The sequence below is a fragment of the Cherax quadricarinatus genome, chromosome 87, assembly GCF_038502225.1.
Source record: "Cherax quadricarinatus isolate ZL_2023a chromosome 87, ASM3850222v1, whole genome shotgun sequence".
Taxonomy (NCBI): domain Eukaryota; kingdom Metazoa; phylum Arthropoda; class Malacostraca; order Decapoda; family Parastacidae; genus Cherax; species Cherax quadricarinatus.
Genome location: NC_091378.1, coordinates 6,917,600 through 6,933,610, shown reverse-complemented (window position 1 = coordinate 6,933,610; position 16,011 = coordinate 6,917,600).

Sequence of the window (16,011 nt, the reverse complement as noted above, 5' to 3'; positions counted from 1 at the left end):
ACTGCTGCCACTTCCTGCGCTTTCTGTTTTGTCCCTCCATTAATTTCTGTTGTCCACTTCAACCATCTATTTCCATCCACTTCGCTATCCACGTCATTCTCTTTGATCATCCACTTACACTATTCTGTTTTACCATCCATTTTCTCCATCCACATCTGCTATCCACTTCGATTCGTTTCATCGACTTCCATCATCCACTTCTTGATCCGAAGAACTGGAGCTGCTCTTCGCTTCCCAGGGGCTGTTTTGCCCTTACGGATACCTGGGGTTCTAGCCGACTGTTGTAGGTGGCATCCTGGGTAAGAGTTGGTATATTAGATTTCAGTCCTATCGACTACACGAGGGTCATTATTGCTACATGTCACCTGTACGACACCAGCCAAGGTTATTTTGATTTCTATGAGAGATACATATCTCTCATTGTATATAAACTGAGAGATACATATTTCTCAATGTATATAAACTGAGGGATACTTCTCATTGTGAATAAACTGAGAGACGTTTCTCATTGCATATACACCAAAATTCACACCCTTTGGGGGAAATATACACTGAGATATGAACACCTGCTAGTGTATATACACTTAAACGAATTATTATTTGTTATTGCTATTTATTAGTATTAATTATTAGTATAAATAATTCTTATTAGTATAAATACAAAAATATTTGTGGTCGAAGCTCTAAATGCGTAGAACCAATGAAAGACTCTAGCTCCAATTCCTCGGATCAAGAGCCCTGCACCATGAGACTGCCCTGAGCCTCGAGGTAAACAGAGTCATACTGGTAGCCATAATGCGCCACGTGGCTGAAATTGCCCTCAATATCGTCTCCCCTCCCCCACACCCCTTACCCCTTAATGGGGAAGTAACGGTGGCGATGTACTCTTGATCCAAGGAACTGGAGGTGGAAGAATGACTGAAAGACGAGAAATTGCAGGGGAAACAGACGGAAATGTTTTGCACGTTTCACACACACACACACACACACATTCGAGGCTTAACGGTGTTTTACCCAGTGGGTTCTGCAACATTGCGAGCTCCTGAAGATGTATTGATTATAACACGAAAGGCCTAGAACTATCGTTCATCTCCCTTTGTTATTTTGCATCTTGTATCGCTTGTTCTCTTAACGCTGTTGAGGACATTTTTGGAGAGAGAGAGAGAGAGAGAGAGAGAGAGACCAACCTCTCAACTTCAATTCTCACTACTACCAGCATTTTCCCTACCTTTTTCTACCACAACCACCACCACCATCTTCTTCGCCTCTACCACCACCACCATCTTCGCTACCACCATCACCACCCAAATTTCTCATTTCCTCTTCACTTTAGCTCATTACCACCATCTCTTCTCTACCCCCCTTTCCACTCCCATCATCCTCCTTCCTATCCCTCTCCCATCACATTTCTTATTCACACTTTTCTCATCATACTCCCACTCCAGCCCACTCCCACTTTAACACACATCGCATTCTGCCTCACACCTATTTTCACTCTCTCCCCACCTGTATTCACCCTCCCCCCACTCACCCATCTTCACCCTCCCCCCACTCACCCATCTTCACCCTCCCCCACTCATCCTTCTTCACCCTAACTCCACTCACCCATCTTCACCCCCACTCACCAATCTTTACCCTCCCCTCACCCATCTTCACCCTCTCCCACTCACCTATCTTCACCCTCCCCCCACTCACCTATCTTCACCCTCCCCCCACTCACCCATCTTCACCCTCCTCCCACTCACCCATCTTCACCCTCCTCCCCACTCGCCACTCTCACACAGGAAATAACGCCTCAGCTCCTACAAATGACTATTGATCTCAACTACCCAGAAGAGATTGGCTCCCACCTGTACACCTCGGCCCAAAGATGTTGAAAACTGATAACAACATATCTAACCTGACTTAACCTGACTTCACCTAACCTAACCTGACCTAACCTAGCCTAACCTAGCCTAACCTAGCCTAACCTAACCTAACCTAACCTAACCTAACCTAACCTAACCTAACCTAACCTGACCTGACCTGACCTGACCTGACCTGACCTGACTTAACCTCAGGCAGCCTAACCTAACTTTTACTAATCTAACCTACTCAACCTAATTTATACTAATTTAACCAAATCTAACATAAGACAACCTAAATTTACCCAGAGCTCTTAGGTTCATCTAGCAAATAAACTAACCTAACCTAACTTTAGAAAGTAAAGACAGTTGCCTCTGTAGCTTCACTGACACTGTTTTGTCTATTCTCATTATATATATATATATATATATATATATATATATATATATATATATATATATATATATATATATATGTGTGTGTGTGTGTGTGTGTAAAATTCACGTAATTATGCATTCAAAGAAGTTTATAAAAAGGTATATGTTAGTATATACATATTTTTAAAAGTAAATTTTTATATACACAAGAGTACACAAACCGTGTAAGATTTAAGCTCTGGGAAGATGTTTTTCAGCGCTGTTATTTATGGTTAGCAAGGGTTTTTCTTTCATAAAAATATATTTTAGGTTTTTACTCTATGGTGACCCATAAAAATGTTTTCGTTAATGTCGTCAATTTAATTTAATCTCGGTGTTTATGTGAGATAAAATTCAGTTATATTTTATAGCATTGACGGGGAGTCAGGGAAACCGGTTGGTTGGACTCGAGTCCTGGAGGTGGGAAATACAGTGCCTGCACTTTGATGATAGATGTGTTTTTGAACTGTAGTGTAAGCGAGCCTCTGGTAAGGCAGTGATAAAGTGAATGATGAAAGTGTTTCTTCTTATTCGGGTCACCCTGCCTCGGTGGGAGACGGCCGATGTGTAAACAAAAAATAAGTTATATATCCAGAACCTCCTTTATAAGACAATATATTCAGTCAGCATTTATTCGGTAAGTGAACGTAGGGTTTGTTTTCTCTAAAAATTCACAGCTGCTTCCCTTGTAAAAATTTATTTTCCTTGCATTATAGGCAGAAAATTCTGTCATCAACTGTTGATAATCCAAACTTGTCAGCTCATCTTCCAGGGAGAGCATAGCAAATCCTCTCCACCTCTCGTGAGACATTGCGTTTAGGTAGGTTTTATTCTAGTTTGGTAAGCTTCTCCCCCCTGATACCTCTGTGAAGGAATTTGCTGAAAAATATCTTGACTGTATCTGCTTTTCGGGAGAAGCCATTAAGACGCTTAACTGCTGGTATGAAGTGCATTTTTTTTTTTTGGGGGGGGGGGGTTGTAGGAGAGTTCTTTGCTTTCACTAGTTCCGAAGCTTAAAATACATTTGTTCTTTGTGGTATGAGTTTTAGGTATTTTTGTAGTTCAGGAACTTAAATTCACTTGTTCTTTCTTGAAGCATGAATTCCAGGATTTCTCAGAGCTCAAGAGGCCTAAAGAGGACCTATGATTTCTTGGGACATTAGCTCACAAAGCTTAATAATAAGTAGGAACCTTAGTGAACAGAAGAAGCAGCATGTCAACAGGAGCATGGAGATGAGGGAGAAGTTGGTGGAGTAGTTTTATGTCGCAAGAGATAGAAAGGGGAGACGGGGTGGGACAAGACTAATAGTAGTAGTAATAGTAGTTGAAAAGGTAGAAGGTAATAGCAGTAAAGGAGTGGTTGACGTAAGATTTTTGTTTGCACAGGTTATTTGTGTATTATTCCAGTTGCTGTATTGTGCCTTTTTATTCTTCACAACAGTTCCTTGTTATATCTTTTTGCACTGGAGAATCTTAGTGTTTACGACAAGCATCAAGTCACGCCACACGACCATTCCTAAAAAGAAATTTAAAGTTTTGGAGCTGGTAATAGGCCAAACTTGGTTTCACTTTTAACTTTTGTGTTGTCGTATTCTTCAGCAACTTTAAGTAAGATATTCTTGATATCACTTCTGGCGTAATGGATGACTCTCACTCTACCTGACACTTTTCCCTATTTTCTGACGTGGGTGAAAGTTGGGTCATTTTTATATTTACAAAGACGTGGATTTGAATTTTGTCGCCGGAACTCCCTAGATTATTGTCGATAAACGACACATTTGTGCAGCATTTGAGTATTTTTATTCTCGAAAAGTTTCCCAGACAATGACTTCTTCAGTCCAGTGCAAAGGCGGAAGATGAGGAGTTGAGGTAATCGGTCCCTCAGTCTGGAGTCGATGTGTACAGTCCGTCAATATTGATAGAAATACAGCATATTGTATGTATTATGCATACAGCATATTCGTGGAGAAGGGGATTATATACTGCTGACAGACGAGGTGAAGCAGTGGTAGGCGGAGTTACCAGTGGAGAAATTCACTAGTGGAAATAAGTCCTGCCTGTAGGTTCGACAAGTTTTGAAGAATTCCTTGCATCAAAATCCCATGTACTATTCACCCATGTAGATCTGCTTGTGACTTGATAAAGCTCACTGTGTGGGCTAAACGTTGTCAGTAAAGGATCACATTATACTGTTTTTGTGTTTATTTTTCCATCGTGTCGGTATTTTATACCATTTATTTCCATACCAATTATTGTTCACCCTGTATCTATCATGTGGTCGATATCGGCTAGTTTACTGTATGTCTTGTTACCGTTACTTTATTGAGCATCTGACATCCATACTGTGGACGCTATTGGCTAGTTGATTGTTCATCCTCATAGCCATCCCGTTGACGGTACTGGCTAGTTGATTGTGCAGCCCCATAGCCATCCCGTTGGCGGTATTGGCTAGTTGATTCCCCTCAAGGAAGGTTCCTTGATGTTGGTGAGGGGCTCTTGATTTAGGGAATTAGATCTGTGCTCCAGTTCCCCGAATTAAGCCTGAATGCCTTCCACATCCCCCCCCAGGCGCTGTATAATCCTCCGGGTTTAGCGCTTCCCCCTTGATTATAATAATAATGGCTAGTTGATTGTGCAGCCCCATAGCCATCCCGTTGACGGTATTGGCTAGTTGATTGTGCAGCCCCATAGCCATCCCGTTGACGGTACTGGCTAGTTGATTGTGCAACCCCATAGCCATTCCGTTGGCGGTATTGGCTAGTTGATTGTGCAGCCCCATAGCCATCCCGTTGACGGTATTGGCTAGTTGATTGTGCAACCCCATAGCCATCCCGTTGACGGTACTGGCTAGTTGATTGTACAACCCCATAGCCATTCCGTTGACGGTACTGGCTAGTTGATTGTGCAACCCCATAGCCATTCCGTTGACGGTACTGGCTAGCTTAGTTTGTGCTCCGTATTCATCTTGGACTGACTCCGTGGCCTGGCTGGCAAAGCTCTCGCTTCACACACGGAGGGCCCGGGTTCGATTCCCGGCGGAATAGAATAATTTCGATGCGTTTCCTTACACCTGTTATCCTGTTCACCTAGCAGCAAACAGGTACCTGGGTGTTAGTCGACTGGTGTGGGTCGCATCCTGGGGGATGCGAAATGGAAATAAGACAGTCCTCGATGACACACTGACTTGGGTTATCCTGGGTGGCTAACCTCCCGGGGTTAAAAATCCGAACGAAATCATAGCCGCTAGTTCATCGCGCATCCAATAGCCATCCCGTGGACAATAGCGGACAATATCAACGACTGAAAAGAAATTGATAACATTTATAAGACAATGGTCAAAGACGGACCGAAATGTCGTCATGAGTTGCCTGTTTTAAAAGCAAATATTTTAATGAATCTATAAGAGTTAAATTATAACAATAGAGGAAAAGTAGGTAAGACATTAATGCCATCGTGTGTGTTGGTGTCTGCCGACAGGATTGAAACTAATGCATAATTTATCTGGGTAATTTCGTTACCCTGCTGCTGTATTGTCCTTGTGGCTTAGCGCTTCTTTTTGATTATAATAATAATAATAATTCGTTACCCTGTTCGAAATTTAAAAAATACTTGGAGAAACGACAGAAAGCGGCATACCTATAATTGTATACATTTCATTAGTAACTGTATCCACTGTATTTACTGTATCCACTGTATTAATTGTGTCCACTGTATTATTATTGTGTCCACTGTATTAATATGGTATCCACTGTATTTAAGTGTTATTTGCACCGCCTTCTTGGCATTCACTTGCAATTTCAATTCCAGAAAACCAGTGACTGATGTTATGTTTACCTTTGGACAACTCGTTAAGCGTTGACGATTCTCCTAAATCGAAGGTACAGACTTATTCCGCGAGTTTAGTGTGTTTGGGAAACTTGTTCTCTGCAACAACAAGTGGACTTCAAGCCTGTGAACCTCGTGTACTCTGAAAATTCGTTCGCCAAGAAACAAGAAGCGTACTTCGAAAGCCTCTGAGTCTCGTGAATCCTGAAAACTCATTTCCGAAGAAACACGAAGCGTACTTCAAGCCTTCACTTCCTCAAAGCCTCTTAATGGCTCCTTTCCAAACGCAAAAACTGCGTCTAGGTTTTGTTAAGTCTAGTGCCAGTGGCGTTTACTAATCATAGCCTTCCAGACAAGTTACACTGTCTACTGGTAATTAATTCAGATAAATTGGGTTGAAAGGACACGTGACCAAACACTAGGACATTTTGCGAAGCATTTTGGACGCAATCAGAGTCCCAGAACCGAAACGTTTTCTAATAAACATGTCCTAGTGTTTGCTCACGTGTCTTTGTAAACAACTCTTTATTCTCTTCTTCATTTACATTTTCACGAATTAGTAACATTGTTTGCCTATAATGAAGGGAAGTGAAGTGGTTGCGTAATTTGGTCAAAAGCTTTTTGACTGTTAGTGGGTCATTACGGCTGCATTTCACTTGCACACTGTTAACCAAGAACATATTAATCACTAAATTAGGAATTAAAGTGTATATTCGTTGTATATACCCGGAGAAATGTGCATATGTTTAAGTGTAACTGTTGGTTAAGTGGACCTAAAGCCTATCGATTACACGGGGGTCGTTAAACGCTCAGCATATATACACGGAGAGACGTATACACCTATGTGTGTATATCCTGTCACTTAAACATGTAAATAAACTTTGTGGTATATTCGTAAGCAGATTTATTTGGTGGTAGCTGTACAGCTGCTTATTTAACAGCTCTTCCACAGAAATAGGTTAGGTACGATTTGTCAGGGAACATGACAAATGTATCCTGACGCGGGTCTAACCATATTATCACCGGACGTTTCAGCTTTTGGTCATCTGACCGAGGCCTTCTACTGGTTTACTCCTCCACCCTTTTAAAATTTTAGGTTATATTTGTAACCTTTTATTTAGAATTATGTGCTATACAAATCTTATTAAAATTTGATGAAATTTTAATACGGATGTTAAGTGTTAAGGTCGAGTACAACATTCTCTTTACTCTGGAATTACAGCCTTATTGTATGTTATTCTTCCGTTCCAGCACATTGCTGACAAGAATATTGATTTGTTTTTGTTACAAACCTGATTATAATTATTATTAATTATTTTTTTCGTTATTTAGAATAAACCCGTATGGATCATTCAGCGCAAGGAGTGGTGGAGGCTCGATCCTCCGCTCCGAAAGAGAGAGAGAGAGAGAGAGAGAGAGAGAGAGAGGGGGGGGGGAGGCTGCGCGCGGGGACACACACACACACACACACACACACACACACACACACACACACACACACACACACACACACACACACACACACACACACACACACACGCACACACAGTTATAGCGAGCATGTTCCCTGAGGCACACATCAATTAAATAACTGCTACAGCATACGGGTGCTTGGGAAACCTGAGAATACCATTTCGGCATCTAAGTAAGGAGTCATTTACGACACTGTACATCGTATACGTCATGCCCATATAGGAGTGTGCAGCACCAGTATGGAGCCCATACCTAGTCAAATACGTCAAGAAATTGGAAAAAGTGCAAAAGTTTGCAACAAGATTAGTCCCGGAACTGAGTGCTATGTAGTACGAAGAGAGGTTAAGGGAACTCAACCTTATCACACTAGAGGATAGAGGGGTTAGGGGGGACATGATAATGACGTATAAAATACTGAGAGGAATTGACAAGCAGGACAAGGCTCGAATGTTTCAGAGATGGGACACAGGAACAAGGGGCCACAATTGGAAGTTGAAAACCCAGACGAGTCATAGGGATGTTAGGAAGTATTCCTTTAGCCACAGAGTTGTCAGGAAATGGAATCGTCTGGAGAGTGATGAAGTGGAGGCAGGATCCATACATAGCATTAAGAAGAGGGATGATAAAGCTCAAGGAGCAGAGAGTGGACCAAGTGACGACTAGTGAAGAGGCTGGTCCAGGATCTATGACTAGACCCCTGCAACCACAATTAGGTGAGTGTACACACACACACACACACACACACACACACACACACACACACACACACACACACACACACACACACACACACACACACACACACACACACACACACACACACACACACACACACACACACAACACACACACACACAACACACACACACACGCGCGCGCACACACACACACACACACACACACACACACACACACACACACACACACACACACACACACACACACATCAGAACAAGCGAGTCCCGTAATATTTTTAACCTAAAAATCTACCAGAGTTTTCCCCTCCCCACCCAAAAAAAATCTCCCTTTGCAAAAAAAAAAAAAATGCAAATGATATACATCAAAATCATTTTTCTAATTCATAGCAAAATTTGGCCACGTTCACATTAGTATTTGGGTCAATGAAAATAGAAACAAAATCTATTGCAGAAGCAATATATTGCATAGATTAAGGTTTGTGTTAATGAAAAACGGGGAACTATTGTGAAAATTTATATAGCGCTTAATGTTGTAACTGTACGGAGGATCGAGCCTCTGCTATTGCATGAGAGTTTAGTGCTTTCCATTTGTGTTTAGGAAAGTATGGTTTTGTTTTTTCTTTCTCGATGCGCACTACGCATTCCAACTACGCACACTACGTCAGTCGTTAACTGTGCACACTTTGCCAGTCAATAACTGTGCACACTTTGCCAGTCAATAACTGTGCACACTTTGCCAGTCAATAACTGTGCACACTTTGTCAGTCAATAACTGTGCACACTTTGCCAGTCAATAACTGTGCACACTTTGCCAGCCAATAACTGTGCACACTTTGCCAGTCAATAACTGTGCACACTTTGCCAGTCAATAACTGTGCACACTTTGCCAGTCAATAACTGTGCACACTTTGTCAGTCAATAATTGTGCATACTTTGCCAGTCAATAACTGTGCATACTTTGCCAGTCAATAACTGTGCATACTTTGCCAGTCAATAACTGTGCATACTTTGCCAGTCAATAACTGTGCATACTTTGCCAGTCAATAACTGTGCACACTTTGCCAATTGTGGACACTACGCCAATCAATAACTGCGTACAATACTCCAATAACTGCGCACAGTACTCCAATCAATAACTGCGCACAATACTCCAATCAATAACTGCGCACAATACTCCAATCAATAACTGCGCACAATACTCCAATCAATAACTGCGCACACTACGCCAGTCAATAACTGCGCACACTATACCAGTCAATAACTGCGCATACTACGCCAATCAATAACTGCGCACACTACCCCAATCAATAACTGCGCACACTGCGCCAATCAACAGCTGCGCACACTACGCAAAGTCCTAATCATGCAAGATGAGGCAGACAATGTTCTCAGCAGACAGGTTGGAAGCAGACAACTGTAGATCCTAATCAGACAGGTTAGAGGCAGAGAATGCAGACCCTCACAGACAGGTTACGGACAGAATGCAGGTCCTAATCAGACAGGTTAAGGGCAGAGAATGCAGGTCCTAATCAGACAGGTTAAGGGCAGAGAATGCAGGTCCTAATCAGGTTAAGGGCAGAGAATGCAGGTCCTAATCAGACAGGTTAAGGGCAAAGAATGCAGGTCCTAATCAGACAGGTTAAGGGCAAAGAATGCAGGTCCTAATAAGACAGGTTAAGGGCAAAGAATGTACGTCCTAATAAGACAGGTTAAGGGCAAAGAATGCAGGTCCTAATAAGACAAGTTAAGGTCAGAGAATGCAGGTTCTAATCAGACAGGTTAAGGGCAGAGAATGCAGGTCCCAATAAGACAGGTTAAGGGCAGAGAATGCAGGTCCTAATAAGACAGGTTGAGGGGCAGAGAATGCAGGTCCTAATCAGACAGGTTAAGGACAAAGAATGCAGGTCCCAATAAGACAGGTTAAGGGCAAAGAATGCAGGTCCTAATAAGACAGGTTGAGGGGCAGAGAATGCAGGTCCTAATCAGACAGGTTAAGGGCAGAGAATGCAGGTCCCAATAAGACAGGTTAAGGGCAGAGAATGCAGGTCCTAATAAGACAGGTTAAGGACAAAGAATGCAGGTCCCAATAAGACAGGTTAAGGGCAGAGAATGCAGGTCCTAATAAGACAGGTTGAGGGGCAGAGAATGCAGGTCCTCATCAGATAGGTTCTAATCCCAATCAGGGAACATCTTCTCTGTCAGTCACTGATTGCTGGCCATGGTGGAAGAGTTCAACCGACCGGCCAGAAGTAATTGTTTTATCGAGAATTGCTGCTCTCTGCTGCTGCTTCTGTTGCTGCTGTTTTCTTTTGTTGCTGCTGTTCCTACTGCTGCTGTTTTGCTTCTGTTGTTGATGGTACTGCTGGTTCTTATACTTTAATACCGCTGGTAGTGCTGCTGTTGTTACTCCTGCTGTAGCTGCTGTTGTCTTCTGCTTCTGTCTTCTGCTTCTGTCTTCTGCTGCTGCTACGCCTGTCTGCTGCCACTATGTTGTTATGGCTGTAATATTTCACATCAAGTCTGTATTCAGTCTCGTTCTTTCTATCCCTCTCATAACATCATTATTTTCCCCGTATTAGGATTGCATTCTCAAAACTACATTATTATCTATAATTGCAACACGTGAAGGTTATCTTGGAGTGTATTACTGCCCTCTCAGGTTATCTTCCTCGTTAGTTTCAACTCATTTGCAAATACCGATGTGTTGTCTTGAATTTCCTTCACTCTTGCAGGGTTCCACTAGTCATTCTTGCCGTTCCGCTGCCTCCATTTTTATCCTCATTCTCTGTCTTCCATTCTTCGGGAATTACTGCATCAATTTGCATGTTTCCTTCTGTGTCTTCATGCTGTATTAGCGTTGTGTGCGCTACTGCATCAAATGCTTTCTTGCAGTCTAGAAAGAGGCAGTCTACACACAATCTTTAATGTTTAAAAAAAAAAAAACATACCACGGGCGGGGTTAGAACCCGCGATCGGAGAGTCTCAAAACTCCAGACCGTCGCGTTAGCCACTGGGCCAGCTAGCCACGATAAGATTCTTATTGTGCCTAGCTGGCCCAGTGGCTAACGCCACGGTCTGGAGTTTTGTGACTCACTGATCGTGGGTTCTAACCCCGCCCGTGGTATGGTTTGTTTGCAATCGTGTCATTACGATTTCGTGAGTCATGTTTAATCCTTTATTTCTGTTATTCTTGTAAAACAGTGGATGAAACATCTACGTAGTGAAGATACCCAGATGTTGTACATGTCTAATTTATTATCTTTATGGTATTGTATACCATTGGTATTCAGTTGGAAACAGTACCATTCATATTCCATTGGAAACGCGTTGGAAAATTTTTAAATATCTTGTGCTGGTAATATCTTATTTCCTCGCTAGGTACGATTCTAAACTCACTCTCTTATTCCCTTTTCTATAATTTTAGCCAGAATGATGGAGCAGAATTGGTCTGTGATTTGTTCCTTTCTATTTCCCCTTTTTTATTTACTGGCGTCACATTCATTTATTTTTATTGGCTCTCTGTTTTCATTTAGTGGTTCTTGGGATTATCTTCCCCACTGTTTTAATTTAGTGGTTCTCGGGATTATTTTACCCACTGTTTTCATTTAGTGGTTCTTGGGATTATCTTCCCCACTGTTTTCATTTAGTGGTTCTCGGGATTATCTTCCCCACTGTTTTAATTTAGTGGTTCTCGGGATTATTTTACCCACTGTTTTCATTTAGTGGTTCTTGGGATTATCTTCCCCACTGTTTTCATTTAGTGGTTCTCGGGATTATCTTCCCCACTGTTTTAATTTAGTGGTTCTTGGGATTATTTTACCCACTGTTTTCATTTAGTGGTTCTCGGGATTATTTTACCCACTGTTTTCATTTAGTGGTGCTGGGGATTATCTTACCCACTATTTTCATTTAGTGGTTCTCGAGATTATCTTCCCCACTGTTTTCATTTAGTGGTTCTCGGGATTATTTTACCCACTGTTTTCATTTAGTGGTGCTGGGGATTATCTTACCCACTATTTTCATTTAGTGGTTCTCGAGATTATCTTCCCCACTGTTTTCATTTAGTGGTTCTCGAGATTATCTTCCCCACTGTTTTCATTTAGTGGTGCTGGGGAGTATCTTCCCCACTGTTTTCATTTAGTGGTGCTGGGGAGTATCTTCCCCACTGTTTTCATTTAGTGGTATAATTAATTTCTGTAGAAATTTGTAAGATTTACCTGTCATCTTAGGTGTTCATGAGACTAATTGAAAAGATCAGCAATCATGCCACTAATAAAAAAATAACAGCCATCCTATCAAAGTTGTTTGACAGGATGGCTGTACCTCCCGGGATGGTTGCTGTCTGTTAAACTCTGCTACGGGATGATATAATTCCTCTACAGCGTGACACAATTCCTCTACAGCGTGACACAGTTCCTCTGCTACGAGATGATAGAATTCCTCTACAGGGTAACACAATTCCTCTACAGGATGACACAATTCCTCTACAGGGTGACACAGTTCCTCTGCTATGGGATGATACAGTTCCTCTACAGCGTGAAACAATTCCTCTACAGCGTGACACAGTTCCTCTGCTACGAGATGATAGAATTCCTCTACAGGGTGACACAGTTCCTTTACAGGGTGACACAGTTCCTTTACAGGGTGACACAGTTCCTTTACAGGGTGACACAGTTCCTTTACAGGGTGACAGTTCCTTTACAGGGTGACACAGTTCCTATACAGGGTGACACAGTTCCTCTGCTACGGGATGGTACAATTCCTCTACAGAGTGACACAGTTCCTTTACAGGGTGACACAGTTCCTTTACAGGGTGACACAGTTCCTATACAGGGTGACACAGTTCCTCTGCTACGGGATGGCACAATTCCTCTACAGGGTGCCACAATTCCTCTACAGGGTGCCACAATTCCTCTACAGGGTGCCACAATTCCTCTACAGGGTGCCACAATTCCTCTACAGGGTGCCACAATTCCTCTACAGGGTGCCACAATTCCTCCGCGCGTCCTCACAGTACCCAAAGTAATATCCTGTCTGCATTCGTCTTATATCTTTAGGAGACCTCTTCTTCCCTTCTCATTTTAATTTCCTCTAGTCTCTGTTCCTCATTATTTTCTCTTTTTTTTTAGCACCTACTCACTTTCCACGGGGTGAAAATAGGTGGAAATGATCTTTTTTTTTTTTTATTTCTCATTGTCATCATTTTCATTAATCCCTCTTGATCTTTTCCTGGTCTCACTAATTTTTCTCTGTGGTTGTGCATTAGTTTTGGCTTTTATCGTTTTTTTTTTCTTTTTCCGATGTGTCTGATCCTGAATAGGCATTTCGAGTTCATCTGCTTCACTAATTTTTTTAATGTCCTCTTTTTCTGTATGTTTTCCACGCCATTTTAACTTCTAAGTTTTGCCTCAGTATCTACCTTGTGTAATACATGTTTATGACGGGAACTGGATCAGTCAAGGTCCTAGGACCGAAACGTTTCGTATTGTGTCCAAGCGTTTGCTCACGCGTCTTGTTAAAGCACTTTGTCGGTATCCATTACCTGGAAGAGAATACCTGGAGGAGTATACCTGGAAGAGTATAACTGGAAGAGTATAACTGGAAGAGTATAACTGGAAGAGTGTAACTGAAGGGTGTTCTGGGGGTCAACGCCCCCGCGGCCCTGATCATGATGAGGTTATCATTGTAACCCTGTCATACCAGATATTCTTCACTGAAGTACCTTCTCCATTGCCTTGCAATAATATGCAACATGACACTGGTCTGTCATCTTGCATATTGCGACTGCAACCATTGTCTTGCAGATCTCTCTCAATTGTATGCATTGAATTGTTCTGTCGTTTCGGTAGAATTTAGCTCAAAGGGAACGAGACTAGACAGTGTTGCAAAATACAGTGATTACTTACACACACACACACACACACACACACACACACACACACACACACACACACACACACACACACACACACACACACACACACACACACACTACTGAACAATATTTGCTCAAACAATGACTAAATGAAGCTTTAAAATAGAGAGAAACATACATCACAAAATGTGGCAAGTCCTCAAGCAGGGGAGAGAAAATGCTCCGTTATTTACCTATCCTCTAAGACGGTCTGGTCACCTCAGCTAGGCAGCAGGTGCCAACACAGTGCCAAGCCTCTCTGGATCTTAGGGCCGAGAATCCCATAATATACCTCACCCATGTCGGTCCTCTGTGCTTCCGGCGTGTTTGGACTGCTTTGAGAGAACGAACTTCAGAATGCGCGAGGGGACACGGGAATATTTTTACTGTCAATATTTGGGTCTGAGGGAGGAGTTTGGAAGACAAATAATGATTAATTTGTTCATTGGGTTATAAAGAAATGGCGAGGGAAGGTTTAGCCTGGGAACTGATAGTTTCTTAGTGGCCAGTAGTGGGTGGTGATAGCTAGAAGTGGCTGACAGTGGCCAGTAGTGGGTGGTGATAGCTAGTAGTGGGTGATAGTGGCCAGTAGTGGGTGGAGATAGCTAGTAGTGGGTGATAGTGGTCAGTAGTGGGTGGTGATAGCTAGAAGTGGGTGACAGTGGCCAGTAGTGGGTGATAGTGGCCAGTAGTGGGTGGTGATAGCTAGAAGTGGGTGACAGTGGCCAGTAGTGGGTGGTGATAGCTAGTAGTGGGTGATAGTGGCCAGTAGTGGGTGGTGATAGCTAGTAGTGGGTGACAGTGGCCAGTAGTGGGTGATAGTGGCCAGTAGTGGGTGACAGTGGCCAGTAGTGGGTGGTGATAGCGAGTAGTGGGTGATAGTGGCCAGTAGTGGGTGGTGATAGCTAGTAGTGGGTGTTAGTGGCCAGTAGTGGGTGGTGATAGCTAGAAGTGGGTGACAGTGGCCAGTAGTGGGTGGTGATAGCTAGTAGTGGGTGATAGTGGCCAGTAGTGGGTGGTGATAGCTAGTAGTGGGTGATAGTGGCCAGTAGTAGGTGGTGATAGCTAGTAGTGGGTGACAGTGGCCAGTAGTGGGTGGTGATAGCTAGTAGTGGGTGATAGTGGCCAGTAGTGGGTGGTGATAGTTAGTAGTGGGTGATAGTGGCCAGTAGTGGTTAGTGATAGCTAGTAGTGGGTGATAGTGGCCAGTAGTGGGTGGTGATAGCTAGTAGTGGGTGATAGTGGCCAGTAGTGGGTGGCGATAGCTAGCAGTGGGTGATAGTGGCCAGTAGTGGGTGATAGTAGCTAGTAGTGGGTGATAGTGGCCAGTAGTGGGTGGCGATAGCTAGCAGTGGGTGATGGTGGCCGGTATTGGGTGATAGTAGCCAGTAGTGGGTGACAGTGTCCAGTAGTGGGTGGTGATAGCTAGTAGTGGGCGATAGTGGCTAGTACTGGTGATAGTGGCTAGTAGTGGTGATAGTGGCTAGTAGTGGCGATAGTGGTGATAGTGGCTAGTAGTGGTAGTGACTAGTAGTGGTGATAGTGGCTAGGAGTAGTGGCTAGTAGTGGTGATAGTGACTAGTAGTGGTGATAGTGGCTAGTAGTGGTGATAGTGGCTAGTAGTGGTAGTGGCTAATGGTGATAGTGGCTAGGAGTAGTGGCTAGTAGTGGTGATAGTGGCTAGTAGTGGTGATAGTGGCTAGTAGTGGTGATAGTGGCTAGTAGTGGTAGTGGCTAATGGTGATAGTGGCTAGTAGTGGTGATAGTGGCTAGTAGTGGTGATAGTATCCATGGGAAGAAGAGTTCTCAAACGCTTTTATCCTTTTCGTCTGTTTGACCC